Source organism: Mixophyes fleayi, chromosome 3 (genome assembly GCF_038048845.1).
Source record: "Mixophyes fleayi isolate aMixFle1 chromosome 3, aMixFle1.hap1, whole genome shotgun sequence".
NCBI lineage: Eukaryota > Metazoa > Chordata > Amphibia > Anura > Limnodynastidae > Mixophyes > Mixophyes fleayi.
In genome coordinates, this window is record NC_134404.1 from 126,352,464 (window position 1) to 126,371,501 (window position 19,038).

Here is a 19,038-nt window from a genome sequence, read left to right on the forward strand (position 1 = left end):
TCCAAGAAGAGGCAAAATAACTAGAATCAAACTAAACTTATGCAGTTCTTGCTACCCATTCATTACATTACGATTTGTAGAAACGTTCCAAGACACTGGTTACTAAATCTATAGGGATAGGTGAAATATTTTGAAAGCAGTACTGTATGTACATTTCTTTCTTTGTGCCTGGACACTATGTATAATGTGCTTTGAAAAAAAAAGAAAACCACTATTGCATAATATTGTCCTCACAAGGCTGGAAATCACTAAAAATGTGTTTACCACCAACCAATGCAATAGAAGCAGTGCAGTAAGACAATTACAGTTTATGTGTAAGTGTTTACTAGCATCTGCTATTGTTTCTAGGCCTGCCTCCTCTATATTTTTCTGGAATATAGCAAATATAATCTCAATGAATTGTCTGTGTGCAGAGATTTTATAATCAACAGTGTACAAATACCAGTATATTAATTCCACATGTCAGAATATGTGTATTCAGATCTGGTTAAATTCCGATGGAATGAATCTATGCCAATAGATAACCCATTCATAGGTTAGCTCACCAATATGGAATAAGCATTCTACTAAAGAGGAAAAATGCACTTCCTCTTCAAGGGACCTAGAAACACACTTTATTGTCAAGCCAAACAGCCTCCATAACGCTTGTTTATCAGAGTCAGAACTGACAGGGCTTTTTTACAAATCAATTCACCAACAGGATTTCTTTAAGCATGCTCCTAAAATGAATCAATAGTAACACAGCTTCCTGTTTTGTAAACAGATGCTTAAAAAAGGTGAGATCAGGACAAAAATCCTATTTAGGTCACTGGGTAATTTTCTTCAGTTCTCGCTTTCAAAAAGTACCTCCCTGAAGGATAAACATTAAATATTTAGAGATACGCACTAGTAGGGGATGTGATCGGTTTTAACAACAATCTAATAAAGCATATTTAAGACCATAAAGAATGACAGAGCAAAGAGCCAAATATGACATATTGGGGGTCAGAGGTCAGTGGATCAGTAATGAACAATACTTCATGGATACACCTGTCTGGAACAAATTTCTACAATGGCCCACTAGGGTATGACATTTGTATGCTGTGGCCGTCTTCCTTATGCTACAGGATTTGTATTCAGTTCTTTTGTTAAACCCCATTCCTCCTGGGACTTTTGGTATACTGAGATAATTACTGTTGTTATTTCCTCAGTATCGCATATTTAATTGTGTTTATTTATAAACAAATAATAACCTGTGTAAGTTACTAGTACCAGTGAGTTATCAAACCAAAATGTAAAATAAGAAAAGAAACTGATAATAGCTGTCAATCAGTTTTTTTTCCTACATAATTAGGAAAAGAAAAAAATATTGCACTTTTAAATGGGTAACTTATTGTCAGGCTGTGTATAGCAGCACAGGACCTCAAATAAGAGAGCAGTTGGTGAAATACAAGATTCTCTTGGATGTGTAGCCCCAATGGTCTATACCAGGCTTGGCTAACCTATGGCACTCCAGGTGTTGTGAAACTACAAGCCCCAGCATGCTTTGTCATTATATAGCAGCTTATTGCTGGAAGGGTATGCTGGGATTTATAGTTTCACAACACCTGGAGTGCCACAAGTTAGCCAAGCCTGGTCTATAGAATGCATGCTTTGTTCTTTTAGTAGATAGCACCCCCAAAATTATTATTAACAATACTAAAGTGGTAACACATTTTGCACTGTTCCACAAAATGTAGAGTATGTAATATTCTACACATGCATGTGGTACAAAACACAAAATACACCTTAGAGTACTGAACAAGATGACCACAAAATGAGTTGAAGCGTCCAGAAGAACACCTAGCTAAGTTAGGACACAGCTGTGACTACATGCTCTCTCCAACATACCAGGGTCTATGTTCCACTCTGTCCCTAGAGTGGAGCTGACAATATTTGTAGGTCAAAGTGTACTAAAATCCCAGCTCTTGTTTGCTGCATCATTTACAGTCACAAATAGAAGGTGAAAAACAAAAGCCCCCCTCTAACATTTCCTGATCACAGGTGAGCTGTATGAACAATGCACACATTGCAGAGGCATTTAGTATATTCAAAACAAGCAGAATTACTTAGTACTCAGGCAATAATGCTTCCACTGTAACACTGAGCGCAAAGCAGTTGAAGAAACTAGCTTCACATAAACACTCACCACCTTCCAATACAGTCTATGTATGATATGTATAAATGAGCAAAAGATGACCATTAACTAACAACTTCTTAGACAAGACAGCCTGCACTAAGCAGCATCCCATAGAAAATGGTCATGTACGATTAAGCAGCATGTATCTCTGGAAAGGTTACCTTTACATCTAGGTTTTCTGAGCTGCAATGTGTAGAATATTAAAACCTCACTTCCAAATTAGTGAGTTTGAAACTGGAACTTTAGTTAGTTAATAGGAATAGCTAACATGTTATTTGATCATCAATCTAAACATCAATTATCTTAATGTCTACAATTAATATGATCCTTGTTGTAGGATACCATAAGGATAAAGTTAATAAGGAACTCAAAAAGAACTGCATGACATAGAATACAGAGATAAAGTATATAATCCATCAAATAACAGAGTCCACCAAGATTCAAAAGGCATTCCCAGTTCTGCTGCAAATGTCCTAATCCCTGGATTGACTGTAAAATTATATTAATTTCAATAGCATTAAGTTTTATAACAAGCTTACTTAAAACTGTAGCATTAAATTTGATACCATCTGTATCATGTACTGTGCAGAAACCACCAGCTTTCCTACTCTTACTTTGAGGAATAATTAGAAACATTTTATCTTAAAGGATATGCTGGCACATTTTTAACAGCTACTACAGTGGGTATTGCATGTAAATTGTTACCAAAGACTATGCCTTATTTGTGTAGGCCCTATGTCACTTAAATAAATAGAAAATTAACATTTTCTGTTTTAACAGTACAACCTATAAGAAAGTCTATTTCAATATTTAAATAACTACACTAGAAAGACAACAAATGTTTACATACCACCCTCTGTTTGTTGCATCTACTGAGGTTTCCGATGTGTCTAAACGTCCCATACAACACCAGGAAGGTCCCAATGTGTGGGCACTGACAGCTGCTCAGCTAGTTTGAACAGACCAAGAGGTAAGAAGATAGCAGAGTGCTCTGTGGGGTCATAAGCGCTCATACATAAGTGCTATCGCTGCACGCGTTTTACTTTGCACGGAGTCTTCTGAATGCAGCTCATACAGCCCTGCAGTTTGGGGTCCATGACCCCTATGAAGAATGCACCAGCAATGGACACTACAGTCATTAAGCAGCATATCTGCTTTTTATTGCTTATTCTTTGTAAACTCAGCCTGCAGAGGGGAATAAGCGGATTCACGTAGGCAATGTACAGCTAGGGTGTTCCAATGCAGCCACGTCCAAGCCAACCTCTGGCGCGCTGCAAAGTGCGCTGGAGCTCTGCCGTAACTCCTGCTCCAGCTAGGTGCCTAGTCTAAGTGCTTGTGGACCCACGCTGTCAGAGAGAAAGTCCCAGGTTCTAAATAGACTTCTCAGTCCTTCATTATGATGCGGCATCCCCTGACAATAGGTGTTGGCATTCACTGTCTGTGAAGAGGTTTTTTTTTTGGTCTTTCTTTTTTAAAACAAGCATGTTCTGGAGGATTATTTGGGTTTTAAAAGCTGCAAATATAGAAGATATTTTTAATTTTTTGTTTTTACACAGTTGGAATAGTGCTAGTTTTTTTTGTTGTTTTTTTTTTACTTCGACAACCACAGATCCTTAGATTACTTTTATTTGCTTAAAGCTTATAAGAGTCATTACAGATGAAGAGCCTGGTCGTTGGCAAGCAATACAGTGGTGGATGTTTATTTATTTATTTATTTATTTTTTACAATGAGGTGTGTGGTTTATTTACATTTTGAATTGGTGAACTACAGGTCCCCAAGTGTCCTGGCAGCCATGTCCAAACTGGCAATTGGAGCCTGGGCTTGCTGGGACCTGTAGTGCACCAGCACAAAATGTCTCATTATTAAAATCTATTTTCTTAACCCTGCAGCCCAAGTGTACGTGAAGAGCCCTAAAGCTGCTATATTGCCACCAGAGCCGTATAATAATGAGTGTCTGCAGGCAACAGTGAAGCATGGTGGAGGTTCTTTGCATGTTCGGGGCTGCATTTCAGCAAATGGTGTTGGGGGATTTGGTCAGGATTAATGGTGTCCTCACAGCTGAAAAATACAGGCAGGTACTTACCCATCATGCAATACCATCAGGGAAGAGGCTGATCTGCTCCAAATGTATTCTGTAGCTGTACAAACATACAGCCAATGTCATTAAATACTATCTTCATCAGAAAGAAGAACAAGGAGCCCTGGAATTGATGATATGACCCCAACAGAGCCTTGATCTCAACATCATCGAGTCGGTCTGAGATTACATGGAGACAGAAGAATTTGAGCAAGCCTACATCCACAGAAAATATGTGCTTAGTTCTTCAAGTACCTTTAACAACCCTCCCTTCCGAGTTCCTTCAAAAACTGTGTGCAAGTGTACCCAGAAGAATTCAGGGTGGTCACACCAAATATTGATTTGATTTAGATTTCTCTTCTGTTCAATCATTTTGCAAATTGATAAAAAAAAACAAAAAACTATTAACACTATTTTTGAAAGCATTCTTACTTTGCAGCATTTTTTTGTCCACACCTATCTAAAACTTTTGCACTTTTATTTGATTTCATAAAACTCCATTCATCAGATCTGTGCACTGCACATAGAATGCTGTATTTCTGCAACCTGTATCACATGATCACTGGGGGCCTTTCTACAGGCAAGAGGGAATCATTACTAGCCTCTAACTTTCCCTAAGCTAGAGAAAAGTACACATATTAGATCTCAAAATAACCAGCCGTAATTAAGGCCCTGAACAAGGAGTGCATTCATTTACTGTCAATTCATATTTTAGCTTTAAGAAACAAAGAAATAACACTATTTTTTTTTAAAAAAAAACATAAATCCCAAAAGGATTACTGTTTAACCAATACATAGCAATAATTCTGAAAATTCTGATCACAAAGCTACAAAATACCTTTAGCATTGAGGGATTAATAAGCAGATTCTTCTTAGCTATTAATGTAGAAATTAAGTATATTCTTTTTATTATGTCTATCAAAAAGGAAATTGGGGATATGCACGTTAATGATCAACAAGTTCATTGATATACATAATTTCTTGCAAAAAAACAGGATCACAGCAATCCATCACAAACTGGAAACAGGAGTTAAAAACCTCTGAATTACATTGAAAATCCAACACTATGCCACAAAAGTAGTAATATGTAGTAAATGCCTGACTAACACAGGATTTTACATCCTGAAGTCCTGAACATCCTGACAGGGAGAACAAACAGCCTGCAGGAGTAAGAAATGGAAGGACTGCTGCTTGTCATCTTACAATCAATTACTGCCTTTGACAAAAATGAGCAGAGCAGTTAGTGCATGTGGCAGGACGCCAAACATCATGTTGCTGTGTGATTTTTCCCATACAACGTGTATGTTGATTCTAGAAAACTATTTCAAGTTAAAAACAAAAAAAACAAAAAAAACAAAATCATACTTGGAGACAAGACTTGGTATAAAGGGTATTTGTTATTTATACAGGTAATATTTTATATACATTATATTAACTGGAAGAATCCTGCCAATTTTGAGCTCATGATTTATAGCACTATTTGTGATATTACTGTGAAGCATAACCGCAAAGATTCCTTAAGCAAATTTTTGATAGTACCAAACTACTTTCCTGAAAATATGCTAGCTCAATGATTTTGCTAAATATGGGCTCTTTGACTTTGCTGATGCCAACACAGTCAAATTCCTAGAAAAAAAAAACAACTTTCACATTTCAAATTTATTTTGTCAAACTAAAATAAGAGGGGGGAAATCAGATTCTTAAAAGCTGTCTGGCTTATACTGCATTAATCAACTGCTTGTGTAAACAGGAAAAACTTTCGTCTGTTTTTAAAGATTACCATATTGGGGGCATTGCTGTCTCTATGCCAGGCAGACAGGCACAGAACACTTGTGTTGAAAAGCAGAATGCTCTAGCTCCAAATGTAGTCTATAAGTCTAATAATTCAGGGTGTAAGCAGTGTCTCTCACTGCTTTATATTTACTTATGTCATAAAACACTAAATACTAATTCTTCACAACAGGCGGTATTGTAGGACAAACCACTGCACACAACATCCTTCTTTATTAACTAAAGCAAGAGTAGTGGACCCCAACTACAATATCCCTGATAAACATGCATTCAATTAGTTAGGCAACATCACCAAAAGTTTTCTTATTGACCTACAATTACTGAAAGCTGTGCAGTTCAGTCTATACCATATTTTAGGACTATAACTGTAGTTTTTAGATAAAGCTCCTCATTAAAAAGACAACAGCCTCACACATTTGTTTTACCTAATAGTACCTGATATAGAGTAACTTGCATGCCACATAATGTTTATTTATCTTTGTGTACTGGATGTGAATATAGGTAGGGGGTTGAATCCGTCTTTCCTATGTCTGATCTCTTTGAATGTCGACATTGGTGACTGTAAACTTTACTACCATTCGACAGCCACAATGTTCACATTTTAAGCATGTCAACAAACTGAATCTGTCGAAAGCCAGACTGTCACCCTTTTGGTTTCAACAATCCGACTGTTGACAGACTCACAATAGCAACCAGATTCTAGCTGTCATTTTGTAGAATGCACTAAATAAATGACAGCTAGAATCTGATTTTGTTGCTATAGGCAACATCTCAACTTTTTCAAACCCGCCGTTTAGTAAATATAACCCTTTAGGTCGCTAGCACAAGATTAAATCAGCCTGGTAGATAACAATTAGTGCAGTGACTAAATGCCCCAAGCCGTAAATTTCCTCTGTGATTATTCCAAATTAAGTCTTCATGACCCACAAAGAAAATGTGTATGATCAAAAGGAATACTGGTCAGAACTCCTACTTACATTCTACCCAAGGGCAGGCTGAGCTGGGGGGCAGGGGGACATTTGCCCCCTGGGCCAGTCCCATAGTGGGCTACCTTGGGATGGGTCACCTGCATTTTTTTCCATTGAAAATAGGCTGCTGAGTCAAGTCTTGCCCCCTGAGCTAAACTTTGCTAGCCCTCCCCTGCTTACACCGGGCTCTGTATGCATTTATACAGTATAAAATAGCCATATCACATACATCGAACTTAATAGAAAGAGATCAAAACTAAGTATTGTCTCATATGCATAATATAACATATTCATGCTTGGTATGCACTGTTCATTGTAAGGCAATTTATGTTTCTAAGATGCTCTAAAGAAAAGATATTTAATTTCTAAAAAGTTCCCGACTAAAGCGCTTGGAACAAAGAGAACTTCCAGGGTCATAAACTCATTCAGCTTTTCCACCACATCTCTTTTAAGGAAATGAGGGGAAAGAAATGTTTTATGATCATACGAGAGATTTGTTAAGTCCCAAGGAGAAACATGCTCTTGAGGAGTTGTTCCATATTAACTTCAACACAGAAATCAAGAAACTACATGAATATTTCTATTTCTGCAATTCTCATTGTTATTTTTAAATTAACTTGTGAGTCATTATGTTTGTCTTTTTTATACCTTCAGTATTGTGGCTATTTAACCATTTAATAACACCTTTGTGTTCTTGAATTCCTGGGTTAGATAGCTTGGTTATTAAAATGCTAATGAAATACATGGGATTGTTTGAGTAAGGATGACTGACTGATTTAAGTTGAATTGTAGTGGGATTTAAATTGTGATGGTATTCTCAGTTAAGGGAGCAACTGCAGACTCCCGTAAAGTGCTGGCTCTGAAATCAAATCTTGGCGGTGACAGTTTTGGATTAACAGAGTGTGAAAGACAATTTTGAGGGGGTTTTCACCATTTTTAGACAGACCAGGTGATCTTGTAGTGATTAACTCCATGCAACATGCACATCACACAGGCTTAGATGAGTGCTGGTTTTGGAAACCATACATTTTCACTTTCATGTGCAGCACCATGACATTAGTCACAAACTTATTCCAATAAGTGTAAAATGGTGTTTTTTCACAACTTGCATTTTATGTTTGGAGAAAAAGTAGGCTAACAGTGATTATCACGGCTGTCTCACAACGCAGGAGCCATAGGTTCTATTCCAACCAGGAATCTGGTGCGGAGGATGGTGGTTTCCTACACAGTCAATATTGTTTATTTGGATAGAAGTACTTATTAAAAGGATAGGCGTTGTCACGCTGCTTGATTTGCTAAGGTAGACTGAAATGTGGTCATGTACATCACAATATAATGGAGACAGAGAAGTCTAAATAGCATGCTGGAGATAAGAGCATCCACACATACATCAATATTGTACATTTTTAGATCAGCTACAAGGTCATTAGAAAAAAAAAATTAAAAAAAATGAATGGTACAGGCACAACACTGTTCCCCGTGGTAACTCAATAAAAACTTTAGAATACAACACCCCTCTGTTTTCCATCCATCATCCAGGTTTTTTTCTATGTAAATACTAATGCAATTTCCCTAGATCTAAAGACTGTTTATAACACTAGGGAAGCTAATCTGAAGTTGGCTACTACATGACCAATACACTGTTTACCTTCTTACATATGCTTATGAGACTGAGTATCCAGTATTGACTGCTACAGTTTTACACTATATACTGCTCTCAGGTCCTGTCAGTAAGCATACAGCCCTTGAAAGGATTCCACATACAGCGCTTATGCACATAACCAATTATAATGTGTTGTACTGTGATTGCACATTATATATAATCTTTAGTATAATTTGCTAAAAGTACAGCACACTGAATAGTGCAGTCTGCACTGGATACAGAATGCAAGTTAACATAAAAGAACATAGAAAAGCATATGATAAGTAAAATAAAAAAAATTGGAAGTGGAGAACCTCTTTAATAGTATATCTAATACCCATGGATGACACACTAATCTATACTAGGTTAGCAGAATGCATGATTGGCAAAGCCACCTAAGTATTTAGGTTATTTTTGTATAAGTATTTCTGAAATCTTCAATGAGTCAGTAATAAATCGGTGTGCAACTGGGTAAAGGGAATATACCCACTTATATTTAATTGGGAGAGATCTTTCTTTATGAATAAGTGCATTTTATCTTCGTGATGCAGTATCCATCTAGAAAATCACATTCACAACACCAGAGTTAACAGAGGCAACAGTAACAGAAACCACAAAAAAAAACAAAACTGTTATTTTGATATTTCCCGGAGACATGGGCTATCTTGTCTGACTAAAAGTCTCTCCTCCAACATTTATTTAAGTGTTCTTAAAAAGCAGCAGTCAACCAAGGAATAAACAAAACAAAGTCCTTAAAACACTTTCTCACTTTCATCAACTGTTAAGTTTTGTGATGCTCGTCACAAGCAGTGCGAACACAACATGCATGTCTATCGCTTGCAATACAGCAATGAACCAAGAAATCATGAAGAGACCCTTGGATCATTGCACCCTTTAAAATAGGTCAGACCTGCACCCTCATATTTTGTGGCCCTGACATAGTCTCTTTAATATTTATGTTGTGCTTTGGAGCTTGCAAAGCTTATATGGAGGTCCATTATCGGTCCTCCATTCATTTTTGGTAAATCTACAAATAAATTCACTTTATACAATGTGTATTTTAAAACAGTGAGCAAGATCATAAATCATACATAGATAATAACCATGCAGTGATATACAGTTGGCATTTGCATTTTAGGCCAAGACAAAACCAACCTGATATCCTTTGTTACCAAATAAACAGGCCTAGCCTATTCCACTTGTATCATGGCTTGCTTTGCAGTCAGGCAAACATAGTTTCTCTACAATGAGAGACTCTCAGAAAGTTTGTGGAGTGTATGGATATTATTTAAAGGGCTTCACATGCGGAATTTACAAATGATATTATTTAAGAGAGCTTCCACCATCCTATAAGAAAAAAGGCAGGAAAGTTGCAGAAGCATATCAGAACGCACAATATTTAGGATTAAGTTGAGATCATAAATTGAGTCTGAGAAACCTAAGTTTAGAGCCCCAGATTAACGAACACCATGAACAGCATATTATTCATGGTGCCCAATGTCCATAGATTCTGAGTTATTGAGGTCTATTACTCGCTTTCGTTCTATTACATTATACCACACCACCCACGATTCTGAAAGATATTTTCAAATTTCCCGCAGTCTGGATGCTGTCAAACACTGAAATCAGGTACTACACAGAAGGGTGGAGAAATAGTTTAAGCTGATTTAAAAATCTTTGTACTGAGCCTCTCCAAGCCTGAAATTGCTAGCTAAATACAATAACTTGCACCAGGATACATGACAATGGTATACACAAAGCTCCCTCTTTATAACCCTCTACCTTGCTTACTACCAGGCATATTATCTACATACAAGTACATTAAAAGGCATTACATCCACTATAGTTCACTCTCCTTACAACACAATCTTTGCTCTAACACCAGTTGTGACTGGAACTTTAAGCTCATTGTGCATGTAGAAACAATGTCTACTACACAATGTTGTGTCAAGTTACAACAACATTTATAAACACACACTTGTGAAAGTGGGATTTATCCAGTCATGTTTTAAATTTAGTGGTCCTAAAATGGTCAAAAGATCATCCAGATGTTGTGAAGTGCCGACACACAAAAATTCATATACAATAGCTATTCATGCAACTCTCACAGTGCTAAACAGGGCAGTCAGTACCTACAGGACACAATGACAACAATTGCAAGGCATAGAGATATAACTTAATTCATGATATACTATTACTGGTCAATGGGCATGGATAGCCTAGATGTTCCAGAATCACAAATACAACAATAGAGCATATCATTACAGGTTGCATGTAATTTCCAAGAACTAAATTACAGGTAATTACTAGGTAATTTCCAAGAACTAAATATTTAATGAACCTAAGATTACTTAGTTTTCAGTAAAACATCTCCCATTAAATATAATTTTTTTTAAGTGAAGATTAACAGTTGAAATGGTGGTACCATTTTGTTTGAATTAATACGTTCATGGTTATCATGTTTATCTTATGCATCAATCACTAACAAAAGTAACTTTAAAACTGGATAAATTGATTTTCAGAGTGACATAAGATATGTAAACGGCCACACACAGACCAAGCATTGTCAGACACTGAATGCTGGAGCAGGTGCATTTTACAAGACATCATTGCAGTTATAATATGGCTGCACAAGTGAGACATAAAATCACGAAACACAACCAGTAGGCCCAAGCATCATATGGGAATGGTCAGTTGCACTGTTCAACTCACATCTCCTGGATAATTATGGGAAATAAAAATGGCTGCCAAGATTATAAAAGGAACATAACACAAGACTATTATACAACATTCTCTAAAAGGTTACAAACACAGTACTTCATACTTTTATATAGGACCCCATCGGAAGAATAAACATCTGCGGCAGAAATTTACATTCCAAATCAAAAGAAGAAACAAAAAGTTGTAATGATGCTGCAGATGAACTGTTCCTTTGCAGTACAGTTAGTATGTGTGGTTATTCAACTAGCAGCTAGTCAATCATGAGATGATTCTCTCTTCTACACCTGACAAACAGAATATTTTATCAAAACAGAACATGATCTTTACACTTACCTCAGTCTTATTCTCTCCTTAAGCACTGCACACTTAGTTTAAAAAACGATCCAGAGTTACAGGGGTACTAAACCTGAAAGAGACCACAAAGCAAGCTTAGAAACATAGGGAGGGGGATGTCACATTTACTAAAGCACTCATATCCTGCTTCCAAACCCTGACTCACCTCCCCTCCTCTTTCAATAGATCAGTGCTTTGGGTAAACATTTCCAAATATGGAAAACATGACCAAGAAGCTTGTCAAATATCATCCTTCGCTGGTTTTCCCGTTTTGGTACTTGGGAAAAAAAAAGTTTAAACAAAAAAAAAAGGAGCAGTATCTGGAGACCGAATTCCAGTGTGTGTGTGCATCATTAACCCCAGGAGACTAGGCTCTGTATCCTGCCCCTATGCTAAAATTCCTCACATAACACTGGAATGTCAGCTTTGTAATTAAAGTACATGGAAAGAGGAGCAAACATTTCAATACTATTACTACTAGCATTAATAAAGAAACAAAGATTTCACAGGGCTATATATCTTTTATGTTTTTTATATCCATCAATCACAAACATTTATAATAAAATGTGTTTCAAAACATTCATGCTTGTAAACAGCAGCCACAAGAACTTATAAATATACATTGTGAGCAATTTATTTCAAAGTACAACATTAGGGCACAAAACGGTTGTTTTTTTTATTTGTTTTGATTGTTTGTTTTTATAAAAGTGTACTGTTTAAGAATTATCTTGCCTCCACACCAGAGGGGTGGGGTGGTGAGGTTATCCAAGGGTAGCATGCTACTGTATTAAACTAGTAAATATTACACATACCTAATTTGCAACTTATACAGCTTTCCTAACAGGTCAAGGTAAATAAAGTAGCATATTTGGGGGGTCATTAAATAAGGAGACGGAGATACAGTAGTTAAAAGTTTTACATTTTTAACAATTTTTGTATAATCACAAAGCAAATGTTTATAAATAGTCACTGTAATGGAGCTAAAAATGAAGAACCTTGTCATACAAAATGTCACACACATACATTATATATCTATAGAGACAATAATATATACATACATATATATACATACATATACATACATACATACACATATATATATATATATATATATATATATATATATATATATATACACATACATATATATATATATATATATATATACATACATATATATATACATACATACATATATATACATACATACATACATACATATATACATACATACATATATACACATACATATATATACATATACATACACTCAAATATTCTTGTGGTTTTTAAGCCCGACCTGAAAGAAGCTGTTTTAGCGGTGCTACCCCTTCCGCAATAAATCACACCCGAATCAGAGGATTTAAACTGCCAAGGTGGATCCTACCTACGCCCAGTTTGAACCCACTCACTCTGCAACTTCAGTCAACCAAGTTTGGGAAATTCAATCTGCATGGACTGAGATTCAGAATGGCTGCTCAGATTCCCTCATGTTGGGTATGATGGGAAGGTGAGAGAAGGCGCTTGCATACCTCTCTGGTATAAGAGCGTGGTTGAATGTCTAAGACAACCAGCCAGAAATTTTAAAATTCATAAGGCTGTAACATGTAACTCCATAAACATGAAGACATGAAGGGGCATATTCAATTCCGATCCGATGTAACGCGCGTTACCGCGGAAAATGCGCAGTACTGCCGGTAATACGGTACCGCAATAACACAGATTTTCGTACGCAGCCCTATGGGCTGCGAACAAAAATCCACGTTATTGCGGTACCGCGGATTAGGTTCGCGGCCGTTCCGGCGCGATCCCGCGGATCGGGATCGGAATTGAATATGCCCCGAAGAGTATAAGAGCTATATGAGCAATTCTATTCTTCTAATTAATGGTAAATTACTATATTAAACATTATTGAAAACACTGGAGATGGTTTATAACTAGGGATGTGCACCGGCCACTTTTGGTGTCTCGTGTTTTAGATTCGCATTTGCTTGAGGTTTTGGGTTCGGATTTGTTTCGCAAAACACCTGACGAAAGGTTTTGGTTCCGGATTTATTTTGAAAAAAACATAAAAAGTGTTAAAATCAAGTTTTTTGGTTTATTTTCACTCCTACGCTATTATTAACCTCAATAACATTCAATAACAATCATTTCCACTAATTCCCAGTCTATTCTGCAGAATCAGTGAACTTTGTAATATTGCAGTACCAATGGACTTATACGGCAGGATTGTTTTTAGATATTTTTTTTTTTTTAATAACTTTTTTTAAAAAAATTCATGCTGTGCTGTGCCCTTCTAAGGGCATTGTTATTTCCCCAGCACAGCACGAGATATAGCAGGACAGAGGACCACCTAACACAACCTCCCTCTACCCTGATCAATGCCCGAGTGAAGATGGCGGCGGCTAGCGGGGAATTTATAGGTTCCGAGTATCGCAAGATCCGACAGCGGGATTATGACTCAGAGTCTCGGTTTCAGTTTTGCAGTTGGCGGGAATACTCGGATCTGCAACGTTCGGGTGGGCTCGGATTTCAGATATCCGAACCCGCTCATCTCTATTTATAACCTATAAACAGACTTATTTAATCTACCAAGCACATACAGAGGTTCTTTTGGGGACATAATGAAATAAGATTTTTTTTATGTCCATTAGCAAGGGGAACAGAAACATGGATGGAAAAAAAAACAAACACTTTTCCAGATTTCAAAAAATAATCAGAGAAAATTTCTCCGAAATGTGTTTAATTATCTCCAGTATCATGACAACCAATATACGTTTATTACCATTAAATGCAAAGCAAATTGGATCTGTAGGCTTCATATCTACTGGTGATTGTGTTTTGCGTTAAATGCAATCAAGAATAACAGTGAAATCATATGCCAAACACATATGACATGTGGCTAGTAACTGCATTTCTACTCAAGTTCAGGTGGTCACTGAAGGTCACCTTAGGCTTCCCTAATGCATTCCATTGCGGCAAGTGGAAGTGAAAGGAGCAGGCAGAGTTTGGTCCCGCACGCGAGTACTCTAAGGGAATAAAGGGTCACGGAAAGCAATGGTTTCCAGTAACACACTTGGCTACACGCACTGCACAAGCAAGACAGTAGTACAAAGCACAAAATGGACATCGTTAGGGGTATGAGGCCTTAGTAACTTCAACTGCATTTACTATTAGAATTGGGACAGCATCCCAAGCGGTCTAGATTATCAGACGGAAATCTTTGATAGTTGAACACTATTTATTCATCTGACAGGGAGCGAACAAAACAGTTTTATGACCCATCGCTGAACCCGCCATCTGTCACCGACACCTTAGGTTGAGATTTAGTGAATTGTCAGAGCATGAGCTCCACCCAAACTAATAAGAGACTGTAGGATGTTCTTTTTGCATTACATTTATTCAGAAGCAAGTATAGCAGCCAAATATGTATGCAAGAACAAAATAACAATAAACAGCAGCAAATTCCATCCTTGACTCCTGTATTCCATATTGCAAAGAGCAGTATCAATTGCACTTCACTATGCAACACAGATTCAGCCATATAATATACTTATTTTTAGTGTAATAAATACAATTTTAAAAAAAGAATCATTTGAGATGTTAGTGAAAACTATCCATAGACAGAATTATCCACCAATGCCTCTATTTTTAAATTATCAGGTTATTACAACAAAACAACCTGTCCCAGAAATAGTTTTTCTTTGTCATTTCCCCCCACAACTCCAAAGGCATAAAAGATATATAACAGGACATATATTAATCGCAACCCGAGCTGCAATAGCTCAATATTGGAAAAATCCAGCCCCTCCATCCCTTTCTAGAATTGTGTCCAAAATTCAGAAAATGTGTATTATCATTGGGTTTAAATACTTCACCTCCGCATCTTCCCCACTGATTAAATTAAACCAAATGGTTTGTTTACTTTTATAAACAGGAGATCTCGCTGCGCTCCCTCACATGACGAGTATCATAGCATTATTAATTGTCAATGTTATGGCTTCTTTGTCTCATCAACAGGATTAATGTGTCCTGTACAATATATTGTATTTTCCCTCAAAAACTCCCGTATTTATCCCTCTCCCTCCCTTCTGTTGCACCCCCATAATATTTGCTATGGGAAGGGGGGGGGTGTTCAAAGTGTTTCACAAATTTTTCAATAAAAAAGTATTGAGTTTACAAAAAAATTAACACATTTACAAAGATATTAGAAGTCACCTCAGAGTTTGATCTGGATAAAGATGCTCTCCTTCCTGTCTTTAAAATCACCAAACTTTTGTAATATTTAAAAGCAGAACTACATTAACCTCTATATAATAAAATATAGCTTTAGACATTTTAGAACTTTAAAAGTCTATTTCTCTATTCAAGGAATAATTGTTAGAGCCACAGATGTTAAAATAATGGAAATGACAAGTCCAGCATACAGACACTGAAAAGGCCACGCCGTATGCTAATCAGAGTTTTTACATACTGTAATTCATAATACTCGTCATATGGTAGTAATTAGCTTCTTTTTGTCAGCACTACCCCTTTTCTATCCTTACCACAAAAGCACAGCGACAGTTGTTTTTTTATAATAGAAATAAAAAAGTATTATACTGCATTAGAGAACATTAACTCAGGGTGACAAAGGGATTTTAGAAGATAATTTATATGTAATAGATAGCACAATCCATTTTTAGTAAACCGTATTTAGTTATGGAGACAAATATACCAACATTTAACATTCACATATAAATTTAAAATACATTTAAAAAAAAATATTGTGGAATGTCAGGGTAAAACAGAACAGCAGAAACCACCTCCCAATCCAGATTAAAAAGTTGTACCAATAAATGAATCCACAGCATGCATTTCTGCAGAACAAGCTTATCACTCACTGTGCCGACTCAGATAAATGCACTTCCCTCCACACACAACCTGCGTCAACGGAGCTTGATGGACGTATTTATTTGTAAATACATGTATATTATTCAGCTCAGTAATACACAACCTTTGATATAGTGACTATTTGCTCTTTAGGTATTGTTGTAGAAGTAATTAAACCAAACTGGAGAACACCAGACCAAACGTAAAAGGAAAAATAAGTGTATACTGTATTACAAAATATCCATAGAATGCCAGCAACCCATGGCACATTTGTGCATTACCTCCTTTTCATCTCTCTCAGAGCATGTCATTTTGTATCACATTTTCATAGCAAAGTTTAAATAATAATATTAACATGTCACTGTGTAAAGTTAAAGGTCATGAGGAAAAGTGGACAGGAAGTCCAATGATATCACTCTCTGGGTTTTAGGTATATATATTACAATGTGCAGCAAGAGCTCTTCATTGTTCCAGAGGGAAAGCAGAAACCATACCAACAGCCTCACGATACCACAAGGCCAGTTCTTCTCAGATTAATTATGAGTTTTCTGTACTTGCCATATACAAAACCACATCTTAAATATGACAGGAATTCTAAGTATGTGTTCTCACATGCAAAGCAAAAAGGATTAATGTCCAGTCTGGAATAAAGAATCAATTCCTTATGTAAAATAGCTGAACATTTTCTATGTCTGCAAGACATATTTCCAACATGCTGAATTTAACTCCCAAAGTGAGGAGGGAGCAAGATCTCGCATTGAGATTTATCAGTTAATCATTAAACAGCAGTACAGTAACCATGGGAGAAGCCACAAATCAGAAAAACTTGCAGATCAGGTCAAATAAGATTACAACCTAAAGGAACATCTTACAAAGATTTATAACTTTAAATCATGGTCATGTATTCAATGTAAATTTTTATTTTTACTTCCACCAATTTCTTGCTCTGTGCTGTGGAATAAACCAAAACAGAATACAACAGGAAACAATGCTTGCTCAAAAGCTAGTTTTAATATAATCTACAACAACACTCAGGGCCGGATTAACCCGAGGTCTAACTGGGTTAGAGCCCAGGGGCCTCAGGCATCTGGGGGGCTCATCGGCATTCATCGGGTCGGGGGCGTCCCCTCCCCTGGTTCCGACTGTCAGCTGGTCAAGGAGAATAGGAGGCAGCTCACAGCAAAAGTTATGCTGTTAGCTGCCTGCAGTCATTGTAGTGCTTCCGCAGTGCACAGTAATCTCCTTACTAAGCAGATCTCGTGAGAGTGAGACTGAGTCTCACTTTCATGAGATCTCCTCAGTAAGGCGCTTACTGTGTGCCGTGGTAGCACTACAGGCAGTGACGGAAGAACGGAAGGAGGTAAACCCTTGGGGGGCGGGCGGCTCACAGTACCGTTAGTCCCGGGACCTCCATTCCCTTAATCCGTCCTGATGACATGTCATAGGAGTTGTGCCATTATGGGCTTCAAAAATAAACGATTTAAGTAAATAATATAAAAAAAAAACCCACACAACTCAACCCCAAAATTACACCTTTTACCTCCTCTCACGCACGTATCCAAGACTTCTCCCGCGCCGCTCCCCTCCATTGGAACAAGCTCCCCCTGCTCCATCAGAACTTCCCCTAATCTGTCCTCTTTCAAACGAACATTAAAAACCCACCTTTTCCTTAAAGCCTTCCAGTCTCATGCCTTAACTCCCACCGGTCGGCTACCTCTCTTTCTCATCCCTTCTTCCCTTCTCCCCCCTTCCTCCCGTCTCATCCATGTGTCTGTCTGTCTTCCCCTCCCTTTAGATTGTTCGCTCCTTTGAGCAGGGCTCTCCTACCTTCTGTTTCCATCACTTTTAACTGCGCTCTCCAGCTACTCAGCTCACCTCCTCTCAGTCCCTCTGCCCTCTGTCTCCTCTCGCTTCTCTCCGCTCCCCTCAGTGACTCTCAACCTGTCATCCGTGCCCACCCTCTTGGGCCATAGTTACCTGCCTGTACTCACTTTTCCCCTCCCTCCCTCTCTTTCATGCTGTGCCTGAGCCCCAGAGTTATAGTGCTTACTGTTACTTGTACTGTGCTGTTTCACCTTGTACTGTGCCATTGTTTGTCCTTGTACGGCGCTACGGATACTTTGTGGCGCCCTATAAATAAAAATTAATAATAATAATAATAATAATAATAATAATAATAATAATATATGACCCATGGAGGTAGAATACAGTACATTAAGTGTTGATTTTTCATTGCAGCTGTTACAAAGTGGAGTATTACCTCACCACTCCGCTAAAGACACATTTGACGCAGAAGACAGACATTGCTAGTATTACTTAGCGGAAAGGCTCCGTGTGGGTGGGAGGATTCATACAAAATGGCTGAGACAGTGATGCCACTATCTGTCTAATGAAGTGGAAAGGTAATACTAAACTTTTTAAATACAGTTGATGTGGCATGTCAGGTTAACAATTAGCAATATATACACATTCTAG

At 37.4% G+C, this 19,038-nt stretch overlaps 1 protein-coding gene and 1 long non-coding RNA gene across 8 annotated transcripts in view; both read right to left on the reverse strand.

The window, feature by feature from the left end:
• The window catches only part of LOC142142770 (uncharacterized), a 508,920-nt gene that overhangs the window by 386,294 nt on the left and 103,588 nt on the right, over positions 1 to 19,038 (reverse strand). The window lies entirely within an intron of this gene.
• Positions 1 to 19,038, reverse strand: part of LPP (LIM domain containing preferred translocation partner in lipoma) — a 251,578-nt gene that overhangs the window by 216,188 nt on the left and 16,352 nt on the right. For 4 of the 7 annotated variants that reach the window (XM_075202315.1, XM_075202312.1, XM_075202314.1 and 1 more), the window contains exon 2: positions 11,692 to 11,764. The exons of 1 other annotated variant lie outside the window; for it this stretch is intronic. The gene's annotated coding sequence lies outside the window, so the exon portion shown is untranslated. Of the gene's footprint in view, positions 1 to 11,691; positions 11,822 to 19,038 lie in introns of those variants that run through there. 2 more of the 7 variants (XM_075202313.1, XM_075202311.1) reach the window with 1 other exon arrangement.